Raw genomic sequence first — 16171 nt, forward strand, 5'->3', positions numbered from 1 at the left:
GATTTTTCCTTTTTGTAATGTACATCATAAACCTCCAAAGTTTTACTACCCATCAATTTTCTCAACATATGAATGATATTAAAAAAGTACACATTTTATTGTTAATTTATATATATATATAAAATAATAGAACAACCACTGCCCATGGAACCACCACTCATAATTTTAAAATATTATTTGTCTGCCACATTTGACACTAATCTTTTTTCTTCACTAAAGGAAATATTAAAACTCAATTCACCTTTCCCCAGTTTTGTTCCCTACCCTTCCTGTCCCCAGAAAACCATTACCCAGAGTTCATTATACATATATATATTTATAAATATATTTACATATATTTATATATGTATAACTCAAGGCATTTTAAAAAATAATCATGCTATACATATATACATCTATATGTAATTTTGGGTTTTTTTTACTTAGTGCATTGCTAAATATTTTTGTGCAAGTTGGATTTTTATTAAATATTATTTTTCATCTAACCTATCCATATTGGTACATAGACCTAGTTTATCCATTTCAACTGCAGCAGAATATTCAAATTTTATTTTTGATGTACTTCTTAAAGAATTTCACTACTTTAATAGAGTTTTCATATAATGGCTTTTTCTTCTGCTTCCCTGTTTCCCTCCCTTTCTAGCCTTTCTGACCCCCCCACACACACACACACTCAGAATTTTTATTTTAGGGCCCTTAAACTCCAGATTCTGTTGGAGAATGTTCTGGTATCAGGTTCCCTGGCTCTAAGTGTACAAAAGGCTGAGATGTAGAGTGTGGACAGGAAATACCTGAACTTTTGTCTGGACCCCCTTGGGTACAGTAATTATATATAGCTCAGAACCTGTTTGCAACTGAGTGTGAACATGTGAAAATTTAGCGACTATGTTTGGAATGTCATGTTAATTTTCCCAAATGGTTAAATGGCAGTTAAAATGGCACTTAAGGAACAAAAACTAGGGTAGGATAGGGTGTTATAGATCACTGACTTAACAGGGTGTTTCCACTGACAATGCTTTTCAGCTTTGCAATTTGGAAAGGAAAGTGAAAAGGAAGGGTGAGCTCATCAGCTCCCTCAGAAAACTAAACTCTCTCATAAAGGTTTGCTCTTGAGATTGCTTTGGATAAGAGAATGCTGCAGTCTCCCTGTCCCCAGTTCCCATTTCTTCCATTTCTGGATTTAATTAGTATCACATTCTTTTCCTACACACACACACACACACTCCTATCTCCAAGGTCAAACTCTAAACCTGAATATTCAAAATAATTTAACTATATTTTTATGAGTAAGATTATATTGGTCCCACATATTGTGACAAATCTTACTTCCACCTCCTTTATGTTTCAGAATTGAATGTCAATCGATTAAAATAATTAAGTGCCTCAGAAAAGAGCAGCTCAAGCTAATTTTCATCTCCTCCCCTCAAAAATATCATATTTTACTTTATAACTACCCACAGGCTACTGATTACATTTATGGAACTTTATATATACAGCGATTCTATATTGCACAATTAATGTGAGCAACACTGTGCTATGGATGCTATAAAATAAAATAAAAACAACAACAAATGCAAAAATGATCCTTTTCCTCAGGGAGTTTACATTCTAATAAGTGGAATGACACAGTCAGAAATAAGTAGCATTGACTATTAATATATTTTAATAGGGAAGAAGGGAAAATTTTACCCAGTAAGAAAGAAATGTGGCTGGAAGCCCAGGAAGAGTTTTGTCAACTATACTCATCAGGAAGCAAGGCACCATGGAACAGGACAGGATTGGAGACTGGGAATTCTAAAATGTTTGTATCCACCCTGGCTCTACTCTTACTGACTTAGCATCATGCCTGACACACAGTAGGTGCCAATGAAAATTTGTTGACTTACTGTGTGGACTTGAGAGCAACACAGTTTCTCACAGTCTTTGTTCCTCTCCCAAAAATGGGGATAGGAGATAATTCATAAAGGTTTCATGAGGATCAAATAAAATAATATATATGAAAACATATATAGTAAGCTTAAAGGCACTAGAAATATATTGCTTACCATTCTTTGGGGAATTTTAAAGTGAGTCGCATAATTTTTAAACCCTGTGCATCTTAGTATGAAGGTAACTTTTCTGTGAAGAGCCCAGGGTTGGGAAAGGGAAAGAGAAACTTGGCTCACTGTTATCCTCCTCCTTTGGCCTCAGCCACCCCTCAGCCCACCTTCCCTACTTCCCCTGGTCAAGAGGTGGCTGACCTTCCAAACTTGTGACTTCCTTTCCCATGGGTGAGTGGGACTTTTCCTAGAAGAATGTTAAACACAAACTACCTCCACACCTAAACTGACCCCACATTGAAGCCAATCAGTATCTCCTCTATAAGCCCCAGCGTATAACAGTCTTAGAGAGGAAGATTTAACAACTAGGTTTTGTAAAGCTGTGGCATTATCTGTGATTTTAAATTCCCATTCTAGGCCAAACTGCTTGCTAGAAACAATGGAAGACCTGTGTGTATACTATCTGCAATTTCCATGTTCTGTGGTGGCCTGAGGAAAGATGCCCAGATCTGGAAATAAAACACAGCACAGTGTAACCACAGTGATCAAGAAGTAATGAGGAACCTGCTCTCACAGGTTAGATGTCTAAATCACACCCTTGGAGATAACATTTATTATCTGAAAATAGGAACGTTCTGAGCATTGTGACATTGACCAAAACTTCTGTACAATTCCTCAAAACAGGCATTGTGTGAATACAGTATGTCAGGGGATTGTATTTCATGTGCTAATCTTTTCATGACACTCTCCTTCTACAGCATTTCAGTGATGGTGTAAAGAAAAAAAATATGAGTCAACCAAAAAGGGAGATGACTAGGTTTATCCCAAAAGAAAAAGAGACAGAGGGAAAGGAGGAGAAAGGAGGAAGGGGAGAAAAGAGGGAGGTGGGAGGGAAGGAAGAAGAAAGGAAGGAAGGAGATGGAAATAGGATGGTCCCTAGTGGAGCAGGTAAAACAGATTAGGCAAAACATAGGACAATGTATGGTGCTCAATCTACCTTGGCATATTTGAGAGAGACTATTTTATTAGGGTATTTTACTATTGACAGAGTTTCTATTAAAATGGAAATTGTGTACATATTAGTAGTAATCCTCCACATATAAATCAAATTGGTTCTAAGTACATGCCATTCTTCTCAAAGATGCCAATAAAATGTTGGGATTACAGCAGAAATAAAAGAACAGTAAGGTCCTATAAATTTCCATGAGTTGCATGATTCATTCCTTATCAATCTAACTAGTTAGAATCTTTTCAATCTTTTGTTTAAATTTCTTCTTCCTCGTATGTAAACACATCTAATACATTTATAATTATGACATTCTGCACAGTGTCCAACACACAGTATTTGTTCCCTTCCCCTTTTCCTCGTATCTTTTTTCTATGGTATCTGCCTAAACTGGTGTGTATGTGGTGCCATCAAACAAGGTGGCATGAGTAAGAAGTGACTACGAAGAATAAATACAGGGGATTTCAAAAATAGAAAAGTTCTTTGGTAGGTAGGTTTCAAAAAGGGTAAACTGACTTTCCGATGATATATAAGTTGTTTCCCTCAAAGTATTTTCCTTCTTTTACCCCTCATGTGTCCCCATTTCTTTGCAATCTTTCTCTCTCTGTTCTCCTTTGCTTTCAGATGACTTTTTGTCTTTCTCTACTACTTTTTTCTCTTTTTCTCTGTTTTCCTCTCAACATTGGAGGCTACTGCTTTAAGGGTGTTTCCTCTCTTCTTTCCCACGGGATTTTTCATGGGAGTCAATTTGTGGGTGAACCTCAGTATGTCGAGATGCAAGCGGATGAATATATTGCCAGATTCTCACCACAATGCAGTTTTTTTAAAAAAAAAAAAAACGTTAAGAGACTGTATTTACAGATGCTTCATAGAGAAAACCTTCAGAAGCCCCCAGGTTTCGGAGTGGATCTCTATCTAAATGCGTACCAACGTATCAGGTGCAGCGTGGTGCAGTTTTCTTCAGCCACGTCCCTCACGCCCCACTTAAGGATGTTGCCATTCATTGGCTCCTCCGTGGTTCAGGTTTTTACAAGTAGAGCCAAGTCCTCAGGCGTCTACCCTTCTTTATCATCCTTTCCCCCAGGCTGGACAGCGCCACACCGGAACAGCCCTGAGCCAGCAGCGCACGTGCGGTTGGCAGTGGCGACGGAAGGTCTGTGCAAGGTCAGCGGACGAGCAACCTGAAAATTCGTCCTGCCTGCAGGCCACAGGACAGGCCACAGCCAATCCAGAGCTAAAGTGGGTTGTTCCACAAAAAAAAGGAGTTCTGAATCCACATCTTAAAGGGAATCACTCTAAGCAGATGGCATTTTTCTATAGAACAATACACTGTTTGGGGTTTTCATTCCTAACTGGAGTCAGCTTCAAATGAATCATAAACATAACCAGCAATGTCTTTAAAGTGAAGGTACAGTAACTGTAAACTACTGGAAAAGCCAGTGAAATTCCAAGTCCTAAGAAATAGATTTTAAGTGTATAATTTACATGGATGATTATGTTATAAATCCCTGTTATAAAGTGTCTCTCCAAAGACTGAGGACTCTCCTTAATTTAGTTTAAACCTAATGTTCTAGGTATAAAAAATACAGGCCTGGGGCTTCCCTGGTGGTGCAGTGGTTAAGAATCCACCTGCCAATGCAGGGGACAGGGGTTCAAGCCCTGGTAGGGGAAGATCCCACATGCCACGGAGCAGCTAAGCCTGTGCACCAAAACTGCTGAGCCTGCGCTCTAGAGCCCACGAGCCACAGCTACTGAAGCCCGCACGCATAGAGCCCGTGCTCCGCAACAAGAGAAGCCACCATAATAATGAGAAGCCCGCGCACTGCAACGAAGAGTAGCCCCCACTCGCTGCAACTGGAGAAAGTCCACGCGCAGCAACGAAGGCCCAAAAGCAGCCAAAATTAAATTAATAAAATAAATTTTAAAAAATACAGGCCAAAATTTCATCATATTATTACCATAAGTTCAGCATAAACCCTCTTGTAGGTGTTAAGCTGAATGTAAAAGAGAAATTCTGAAGGATTTTTCTGCAAGCATGTCTCAAGTATCTGCCCTCAAAGCTCTCTTTTAAAAGAAAATTAGCAAATAGGCTATTGAGTTTCACAAGTATCTTCACACAAATAGTTTCTCCCCGCTGGCCACAACCGCGCGTCTCAGACTTTGGAACAAAACTTCGAAAAACATTCTTTATTTTTCAAACTGTAGTTTTGCTTTTGGAGATGCAACATTGCCTTGAGGAAAGTATTGGGTTGGCCAAAATGTTCATTCAGGTTTTTCCATAAGATGTTATGGAAAAACCAAAACAAACTTTTTGGCTAACCCAATAATTTGGATTGGAATCCTATTTTTTTTGAATCTTGGTTTCACTAATTATTGGTCTTAAGCTAGAGCAGGTCCTGTGAGCCTCTGAGCCTGTTTACATACCTGTGAAATCATAATACAATAACACTGACCCACCCACCTCACTAAGGGTGTTTAAAGCACCCACTATAATAATATATAAGAAAATAATTTGCAAACTTTGGTTATGATCCTTTTGGATATTTCACATATCACCCAAATACTGTCCTGATAGTGTTTTGTAACAATTTTCACTCATAGTGGTTTTTAAAAAATTTTTCCTAGCTACAGGATAACTCTATTAAGAACAAAGACTAGATTGTGTGAGAAATTCATGTATGTTGCTATAAGGATCAAACTGTGACTCCTTAGTGAGGAGGTAAGTAAATGTTCTACAACAAGGGATGAACTGGAGATTTTCAACAATAAGTTCCTGCCTTAATTAAGGCAATTCTTGCCAACAGAATCTTCCATCAGGGCAGCTCTGGGTGCCAGCAGCTCCAGGGTGGTTGTTCTTAAAGGGTCAACTCCTAGCAAAGACCTTCTATGTAATTCCCATTTGCTCCCTAGAGGTCCCAACGCCTTCCCTGAAGAGTGACTCTGGTCAGCTCTCTGAAAGACCTTCACCTTTCTTGGCAATTCCTAGTCCAGTGTCACTGTCTCAGTACCATCTGTCCAATAAGTATTTATTAAGTTCCCACAATTTGCCCAACACTGTGTTTAATGCTAGGGATAAAAGAATGCAAAGCAATATGAGAAACTTATAGGCTAGTGTTAGCTACAGACTCACCTCCAGAGACAGATATGCCTAGCTGACATTCAGGTGACTGCCAACTCATAAGGATCCCAGCTAAAACCAGAACTAGAAGATTATGAGCTAAATAAATGTATATATTTTTAACTCACTAAGTTTTGGGGTGGTTAGTTAAATGGCAAAATCTGATAAAATAATAATAAAATGAGGATGAAATAAATATTGTTCATAAGAAACTATGCTAATTATACTGCTGATGGTGATAGAAATGGCCATTACTATGGAGCAAATACAGGGCATCACAAATGGCACATTTAGCCAGAGATGTTTAGGTTTTACAGCAATGCATTTTTAGCTCTTTCAGCTCAGGCTGTCATAACAAAATACCATAGACAGGGTGGCTTAAACAACAGAAATTAATTTTCTCACGGTTCTGGAGTCTGGAAAGTTCAAGATCAAGGTGGCAGCTGATTCACTTTCTGGTGAGAGCTCTCTTCCTGGCTTGCAGAGGGTTGTCTCTTCATTGTGTCCTCACATGGCGGAATGAACTCTATTGTCTCTTACTTTTCTTTATAAGGGCACTAGCCCTACTGGGTTACGGGCCCACCCATATGACTTCATTTAACCTTTATCGCCTCCTCACAGGTCTTATCTCCAAATACAGTTACATTGGGGGTTTAGGCTTCAACATATGAATTTGGGGAGAACATAAATGTTTAGTCCGTAACAGCTCAAAAAGCACTATTATTGTTGAAATTCCTATAGAAAAGTTAACTTTGTTATTGCAAGACTGAAACTTTCTAGTCCTTAACTCCTTTTTCCCTGTTAAACAATTACTTTTAATAACAAGATTTCTTAGGAATGCAACTTTTGCAATATTAAGCTGAACATATAAAACTAATTCTCTCTAAAATTTTTGCTATAGAACCCAATTTTTATGAAGAAAAAGCATTATATTTGAAGAAATAACTTGAGTTTTAGTAGCTTTTTAGAAGGGAAGGTAGTCTTTAAAACAAGTAAATCAGGGACTTCCGTGGTGGCGCAGTAATTAAGAATCTGTCTGCCAGTGCAGGGGATACTGGTTTGAGTCCTGGTCTGGGAGGATCCCACATGCTGTGGAGCAACTAAGCCTGTGTGCCACAACTACCAAGCCAGTGCCACAACTACTGAACCCTGCATGCCTAGAACCCATGCTCCACAACAAGAGAAGCCACCACAGTGAGAAGCCTGTGCACCACAAAGAAGAGTAGCCCCCACTCGCCACAACTAGAGAAAGCCTGTGCACAGCAATGAAGACCCAACGCAGCCGAAGTAAATAAATAAATAAATTTATTTATTTTAAAAATAGGGTTTCCCTGGTGGCGCAGTGGTTGAGAGTCCACCTGCTGATGCAGGGGACACGGGTTTGTGCCCCGGTCCGGGAAGATCCCACATGCCGCGGAGCAGCTAGGCCCGTGGGCCATGGCTGCTGAGCCTGCACGTCCGGAGCCTGTGCTCCACAACGGGAGAGGCCACAACAGTGAGAGACCCGCGTACCACAAAAACAAACAAACAAAATAATAATAATAATAAAAATAAAACAAGTTTTTCATATTTGATGTTTTACTCCTTAGAAAAACAATTCTCCAAGGTCCACAAACATATCTCATTTGGCATTTTTATTATTTCCCTTTCTTCTCATATATTTTTATTTTTACATTTTAGAAATAAAATGTCAACTTGTGATATTATTTGAATAACAAAATAGAAACAGCTATATTAAGTAAATGGCAAAGAATGTTTAAAGCCTGTTAGATATTTGTTTATGCTTAGTGCAATAAAGCAGACAGAGAGAGACAAATAATGTATATCACTTATACATGGAATCTAAAACATACAACAAACTAGTGAATATAACAAAAAAGAAACAGACTCACAGATATAGAGAACAAACTTGTGGTTACCAGTGGGGAGAGGGAAGGGGAGAGGGGCAAAATAGGTGTAGGGGATTAAGAGGTACAAACTACTATGTATAAAATAAATAAGCTACAAGGATGTCATTGTACAGCACAGGGAATATAGCCAATATTTTATAATAACTATAATTGGAATATAACCTTTAAAAATTGTGAATCACTATGTTTTACACCTGAAATTTATATAATATTGTAAATAAACTGTACCTCAATTTAAAAAAAAGAAAAGTCTATTAGGTATTTGAATACTGTAATTTTACCACAATGCATATAAAAAGACATTTTTGAAAATTTTGCATTTCTCATGGCACCATGCTACAAAAATATCACTGCTATACTGTTTCACATTTGAAGTGTTTTGTATTTTATTAAGGAAAGAAGGTTAACATATATAACATAGTGGCTACATCTTAAAACATAAAAGAATGGCCTATTCAATTCAATAAATATTTTTGGTTGTCTACTATTATATTCTTTTTTTTATACACCAACATGAAGTCAATAGATATAGATTATACCCTACCCTGATATCATGAAGATATTTTCCTGTGTTGATAATTTTGCCTTTCATTTTCAGGTCTTTAATCAACCCAGGGTTCATTTTATGTATGATGTAAAGTAGGATTTTGATTTGTTGTTCATATGAATACAGGTGTCCTGAATAGAATTTATGAAAAAGATTGTCCATCCTCCACTAACCTTCCATGTCATCCCTGTCATACATATGTCTATATGTGTGTGCATCTGCTCTTGGGCTCTCCATTTTATTTCATTAGCCGGTCTATATCTATATCCATGCCACATTATCTTAATTAATATAGCTTTATAATGTCTTTTTTAAAATCTAATTTCCCCTCTTCCTACCCCCCACAACTCTGGTAATTACAAATCTTATTTCTTTTTCTATGAGTTTGTTTGCTTGTTTGTTTGTCTGCTGAAGTGTAATTGACCTACACCACTAAGTTAGTTCCTGGTGCATAACACAGTGTTTCCATATTTCTATACATGTGTATCTAGGCAATAAGTCTTAATATACAGTAGAGCAATTCTTTGCAAGGCTGTATTTATATGCAGTCTCTTGAATTTACATATGCATTTTTTATCAGCTTGTCAATTGTTATGGAAAAAACATGCTATGATTTTGACTAGGATTGCACTAAATCTATAAATCACTTTGAGATAAAATAAATTAATATAATTTATCTTTTCATACTATCTTTAAATTATTTTTTAAATCTCCTCATAGAGTTCTTGAACATGTTCTGTTAGATATGTTTTTATATAATTTGTATGTTTGGTGCTATTATAAATGGTATCTTTAACTTTCTTGTCTGTATTCTTACTATTTATTACTGTTCTATAGAGATGTAATTATTTTACTATACAGACTTTCATTTAGCAACTTTGCTTTCCTCTTTTATTAATTCAAATAATTTATTTGTAGGCACTTTGGGTTATTCCTTGTACAATTATATGATTTGCAAATAAGTTTTCACATTTTTGTTCTTTTCTATCCTTAAACACATTTCTTTTTCTTGTCATACCACACTGTCTAGAAACACTGGTAAAATATTGAAAAAAAAGGTAGTCCTTAGAATCTTGGTCTTTTCCCAAACTCAGAGGTCGAGGCTTCAGTTTGTTCTCACTGTATATAAAGTTTACTGTTGATTTTAAGTCAGATTAAGAAAGTTTCCTTCTGTTTCTAAGTTGCCAAGAACATCAACATCAATGAATATTATACTGTACTGAGTGCTTTTTCTGCAACTCTTGAGGTAATTTTATCGTCTCCTTTAATCTTGTATTATGGCAAATTATATTAATTTACTTTTTAATATTAATACAAACTTATCTTCCTGAAATAAACTCAACTTTGTCATGGTGGATTATACCATTATGCCTTATAAATGTTCTAAATTCTTTTTGTAAGCATATTATTTATGATTTTTGCATCTTTGCCACATAAATAAAATTTGCTCATGTCTTTGTTACCTTACTATCTTTGTTGCATTTTGGTATTGAAATTACACTAGCTTCATAAATAAATTTTAAGTGCCCTGGAAGAGTATGATTAAGATTGAAATGATTTGTTCTGTGAACACTAGTTTGAACATATCGATAGAGAATGTGTGCTTGGAATTTTCTTAGAGGGAATATCTTTGGCTACTGATGCAATTTTTTAGTAATTATAGGACAATCCAGATCTTCCAACTGTTTTTTAGGTAAATTTGCTAATACATATATACATATATATATATTTTTTTTATAGAAAGTTGTCAATTTAGTTAATATTTTAAGTCAGTTAAAGCATAAGGTTAAAGCATAAAGTTTTCATAAAACTGTCATAAATGTTAAAATTCCTGGAAATATCCAAATAAGTTATAAACTCATGTCCAGACAAAAAATCTGCACATGAATGTTTACAGCAGCTTTGTTCATAATTGCCGAGACTTGGAAGCAACCAAATGTCCTTCAATAGATGAATGGATAAGTAAATCATGGCACATCTGTATGATGGGATATTATTTAGCAATAAAAGTAAATGAGCTATCAAGTCATGAGAAGATGTGGAGGAACCTTAAATGCATATTGTTAAGTGAAAGAATTCAATTTGAAAAGTCTACATACTGTATGATTCCACCTCTGTGACATTCTGGAAAAGGTGAAACTATGGAGACAGCATAAAGAGCAGTGGTTGCCAGAGGTTTGGAGAAGGGAAGATGGGATGACTAAGTGGAGCGCAGAGGGTTTTTCAGGGCGGTGAAACTATTCTGAAATATACTATGACAGTGAATAGGTGTCATTATATGTTTGCCAAAACCCATAGAATATATCAGTACAACACAAGGCATGAACCCTGATGTAAACTATAAACTCTGGTTGTTAATAATGTGTGAATAAAGGCTCATCAGTGATAACAAATGTTCCACACCAATGCAAAATGTTAATAATAAGGGAAACTATGTTCAGGGAGGAAGGGGTGTCTGGGAATTCTCTGTACATTCTGCTCAATCTTCTGTAAGTCGGGGCTTCCCTGGTGGCGCAGTGGTTGGGAATCTGCCTGCCAATGCAGGGGACACGGGTTCAAGCCCCGGTCTGGGAAGATCCCACATGCCGCGGAGCAACTAAGCCCGTGAGCCACAATTACTGAGCCTGCGCGTCTGGAGCCTGTGCTCCACAACAAGAGAGGCCTCAACAGTGAGGGGCCCGCGTACCGCAAAAAAAAATCTTCTGTAAATCTAAAACTGAATTTAAAAATAGTCCGTTAAATCAGTTAATTAATAAATAAGCATTACATTCACTTACTTCTTCCCATATGATGTTTCCTAGTTTCCTTTAGAATTGCATTAATCTTTGAACATATGTTTCCATTACTACATTACATTTTTATAAGGATGGAATCCAAAGCTGTCTTGGATCCAGTTTTCTCTTTTACAAACTCTTTCTGTGTAATTAAAACACCACATTTTTTCCTAATTGACTCATTTTTATGAATATGTTACTTTGATAGACAGTTTTGAGAAGTGTTCTCAAAACTGTAGGTTTCCTTCCTGAATAACGTTTTTTTTAAAATTAGTTTCATTATTGTTGGCAAACTGTGACATTTTTTAAGGTCAATAACATTTGTTAAGCACCAGCTATACCAACTAAGATAATTCTTAGTTTACCTTAGTGCACATTTGCCTGAAATGGTCAATTTAATAAATTTATTTATTTATATTAACATAGCGGTCACATAAATCCTTCAGAGCAGATATTCCACAACTTTAGATAAGTTCCATAACTCTGATGGATTGATGATATTTTTCCAATGAGCATGGGAAACAGAAAGAACCAATTCAAGCAATTAAACAAAGACATATGGCTCAGGACACATTGAATGTCCAATGCTCTCTTTCCTATTGAATGCAGCCCATCTGCACAAAGATGAAAGTTATGCATGTGGCCCTCTAATTGCCTGAGAGAATCTGGTTATGTTTTATTTGAGATGTTTAGTTAATATAATTTTCCTAAACTTCAGAATTTAAACTACTTTTTTCCTTTGGCAGCTATTTTTCCCTCAAATTACAGATGATCTACAAAGTTGAAGGAAGTCGTAAGTTTGATTCTTCTGAATTGACTTAAGCAGCAAGTTTGAAATATCAGGATTATTTTATGAGATTCCCTACAACGAAGCAGAAAATTTATTTGCTACTATTAGTTCTTTTTTAAAAATATTTGATTAGAACGAACGTTCTTTTGTTTATTCTTTCTTTTGTTTATTTGATTTGGAGGAACTATATGAATGAAGGACAAAGGAAAAATAAGCTATCATAATACATAAGGTTTGAGGTTTAGTTTATAATTCCAAGCTCTTTTATTTCGGATAAACTTGAAACTAATTGAACTATTTCTACTTCAAACTCCTTAATATCAGGAACTATGATACTAACAGTAAGAATGAAGAAAATAAAGAGTCTTTTTTCCGTCCTCTGGGCATGTGGTTATGTGTTGGACTTCATTGTATTTTCTTACCTGTAAGTCTCAGGCACAGAATTTCTACTATATAGCTATTTGCTAACAAAATCAGTTAGTGGGCTTCCCTGGTGGCACAGTGGTTGAGAGTCCGCCTGCTGATGCAGGGGACGTGGGTTCGTGCCCCGGTCCGGGAAGATCCCACATGCTGCAGAGCAGCTGGGCCCGTGAGCCATGGCCGCTGAGCCTGCGCGCCCGGAGCCTGTGCTCTGTAACGGGAGAGGCCACAACAGTGAGAGGCCCGTATACCGCAATATATATATATATATATATATCAGTTAGTGATCAAAGTCTAGAGCAGGAATTTTTTAGCTTTCTTGAATAAAGAAAGAAATGAATCATATTTCAATACTTAATTTTGTAAATGTCCTCTCAAAGGTGAAGCTCACTAAAAATCAAATTTCTACACTAGGTCAGTTGCTTAGAAAACAGCTGTGGAATCACCATGATTGAATCAGTCAGGTCTAATCAGCAGAAGAACCCAGACCAAGTAGTCCAATAGAGGTTATTAATAGAGGCCATTAGTTACAAAGGAATAGTAGGAGCTAAAGACACTGAGGGAACGGTGAGGATACTCATAGTTCAGTGTCAACACACAGAGATTAGTATTAGCCGAAAGTTCTTCTAGAGCTGGAGAGACAAAGGAGGTGATGCTACCAAAGGCCTGAACACAGAGCATCCAGACAGAAGCTGAACCCACAGAGGAGCAGTCACTCAGAGACCTGCCCAGTGGAAACTGACCACAGAGAGGTCTGCCAGAAAGAGATGAAATAATGGAGACTCAGATTATGCTAGAAATGCAGCCCAAAGCCAAGGGAGATGGCAAAGAAGTAACCTAGCTTTTCTCCCTTAGTCCTCCAATTTCCCATTTTTGTCTCCCATCAGCCATATCTTTTCAGAAAACAATTGGCAAAGGGGGTGTGGAAAATCAAGTTCGCAGAGATCAGTACTTTGAGACACTGAATAGGAGTAGCAAATGGATCCTTTCTCAAAGTGAAGTAGTCATGATTTGGTGGAATTTGGCAAAATATGCAGAAGCTTGGACTAGGAAAGAAGGAAGAAATGTAGGATTGCAAATTCCCATAACTCTAAGAGTGACATTGTAACAGACAGGAATATTCACATTATTAGTGTTTACATTAAGTTTTATAGCAAAGAACAAAGGTTTCAAACATGTTTTAAAAATATCTATGAGCTCTTGAATCAGTAATAAATCTTGCTTATGAAATTGTTGCCAAATTTCTTGTAATAGCAACCAGTTATTGAATGTTTATTATGTGCCAGGCATGGTGCTATACATGCATTTTCTTATTTAATCCTCACAAGAACTCTATGAAGTAGACATGATTATCTATCTTCACTTTGTAGATAAAGGGACAAAGACTAAAAGAGGTTAAACAATTGTCTGAGTTTACAATGGTAGTAAGTGGGAGAGTTCCTATTCAAACCCAATTTTCCCGATCTCCAAGCTGTCATGATCACCATGCAATTCTGCCCCAATCAGTGCTGGCCAAATGAAGCTTCATTATGTTACTCATAATCACCTTTCTGGAGCAGATGGCTCTCTCCCACTTCCACAAGGCTGGCTCACAATAATGATGGTTAAAATTAAACAGGTGTTTTATATCCAACCCACACACAGAAGATGAAATCATTCTTACTTCTATGACCAATGATTTGTTTAAAAACTGTATGTACATTTTCTATCATCTCTGCACAGATGCAGGAAGGAAGCACCCATCTACTGGCAGTGATAACAAGTCTTCTCCTCACCCAAAGCAGCCTTGCAGACCTCCCCGGACTCCAGGCCCGTGCTGGTTTTGCCCTGCCAGCCCTGAAGTAGAAAGCATCTGGTGGTCAACACTGGCATGCATTGCTACCTTGCCCTGGCCAAAGGAGGCTTATCTGACGACTGTGTCCTCATTCTGCCCATTGGACACTACCATTCAGTGGCAGAGCTTTGGCAGAGGTGGTGGTAGAGGTGAAGTATAATGCTACACTGGGGCAGTTCGTTAAGAGCCAAGGGAAACGGTGTGTTCAATTTGAGAGAGATCGTTGCCAAAGCTACTCAAAACTCGTCAACCCCCATCTTTAGCAGGAGTGCCCTTGCTCAAAACCTGCCAACTTCCCACCTTTAGCAGGAGTGAACATAAATCTTAAGTTAAAGGGTCCAGAGATAAGAAAAGAAGCTACACACACACAAAAAAAAAAAACCAGAAGGAACCAGCTGGGACCAAGATGGCAATGAATCTGACCTCCAACAGACCCTGAATCTCATTATACATTGATTTTACTATATTAGCATATTAAATGACACACCTACCGTGGCCATGACCAGACATTAAGGACCAAAAAAGGATAAAAATGGGGTGGTACCCCACTCCCTCAAAAAAGCCCTGCCCCTTCCCTGGCAGACTAATGCATATGCCTCCCCATCATTAGCCTCACTTCTCCTCCCTTTGTCTTTACTCTAAAATTAAATCCCTCTCGCCAGGTGGGTGAGAAGTTGATCTGTGAACTGCTTCTCCATTCTTTGGCCACTGAATAAGTTTGTGCTGTGTCCATCTCACCTTTGGTTTTGTTATTCACCTACTTTAAGCTGAACAGAAAAAGAACCTTCCCCTTCCAAGGCAGAGAGCCTCGGCCAGGCTTGGGCCTAAGCAGGGTCCATATGACTTAATTCGGTAACAAGATGATAAAAGACATCACCTCCAGCACCAGGTCATTCTTGTGCCATCAGCCAGGACACCACTGATGACATTAGAAATGCCTTCATTCCCCGAGCACAGGAACAACAGATAGTGGTCTTGGACATCCCAGCACTCTGCCGTGAAGCAGATGGCAGAGCCAGGAGCAGCAGCATATTTTTATGTTGTATTTGGCTCAGGAGAGAAGCTTTTCCACAGAATTAAAAGGAATTTTCCTTTGCAGTTTGGAAGAGAGGTCATGGCCAGTAAAGCCATCCTTAATATTCCTGACAAGTCTGACTGAAGGCAGTGTCGGAGCAGCAAGGAAGAGGAAGAGAGCCTGACTCACCAGGCTTCATTCTGGTTGACTAAGCAAAGGGAGAGGGACTTTATGAACTTCACAGGAAGTAACAGCAGCCTGTTCTTAAAGAAACTACAGTCTCCCATGGGGACTGTGGCCCTGCTTCTTTTTCGTGCATTCCCATGGAACCGACCTGCAGCAAAAGGTCTGAGATTGAATGGTTTTCGGAAAAAGTCACATTCTCGGATAAAAATCCAATATGTTGAAAGCATGTCTGTCACCCAGCTCCAAGTACAGCTTGTATTTATCAACATTTTCAAAAACATTTAAAGTATCAAAATCCAAATGCTTTTCCATGAAAAAAAATATGTGTGATGGGTAGGAGCAACACAAATTCTGATATTTTTACTTTACACTAAATTAGACAGGTATTTGGTTGGATATTTAAGCTTAAAGAGCTTGATTAATACTTATTAACTTCTGATACACTATATAGGGTGTATGTGGTGTGTGTGTGTGGTGTGTGTGTTTAGAAGGAAAGTGTGCAGCGTACTGTACCAGAACTCTCTCAAAATTG

The 16171-nt window shown here is 37.7% G+C and overlaps 1 pseudogene; it reads left to right on the plus strand.

The window, feature by feature from the left end:
* The first annotated feature begins 3906 nt into the window (after nt 1-3906).
* Nucleotides 3907-15924, plus strand: LOC132499840 (CWF19-like protein 1; annotated as a pseudogene).
* Nucleotides 15925-16171: the final 247 nt, after the last annotated feature.

Source organism: Mesoplodon densirostris, chromosome 12, assembly GCF_025265405.1.
Source record: "Mesoplodon densirostris isolate mMesDen1 chromosome 12, mMesDen1 primary haplotype, whole genome shotgun sequence".
Classification (NCBI taxonomy): Eukaryota; Metazoa; Chordata; class Mammalia; order Artiodactyla; family Ziphiidae; genus Mesoplodon; species Mesoplodon densirostris.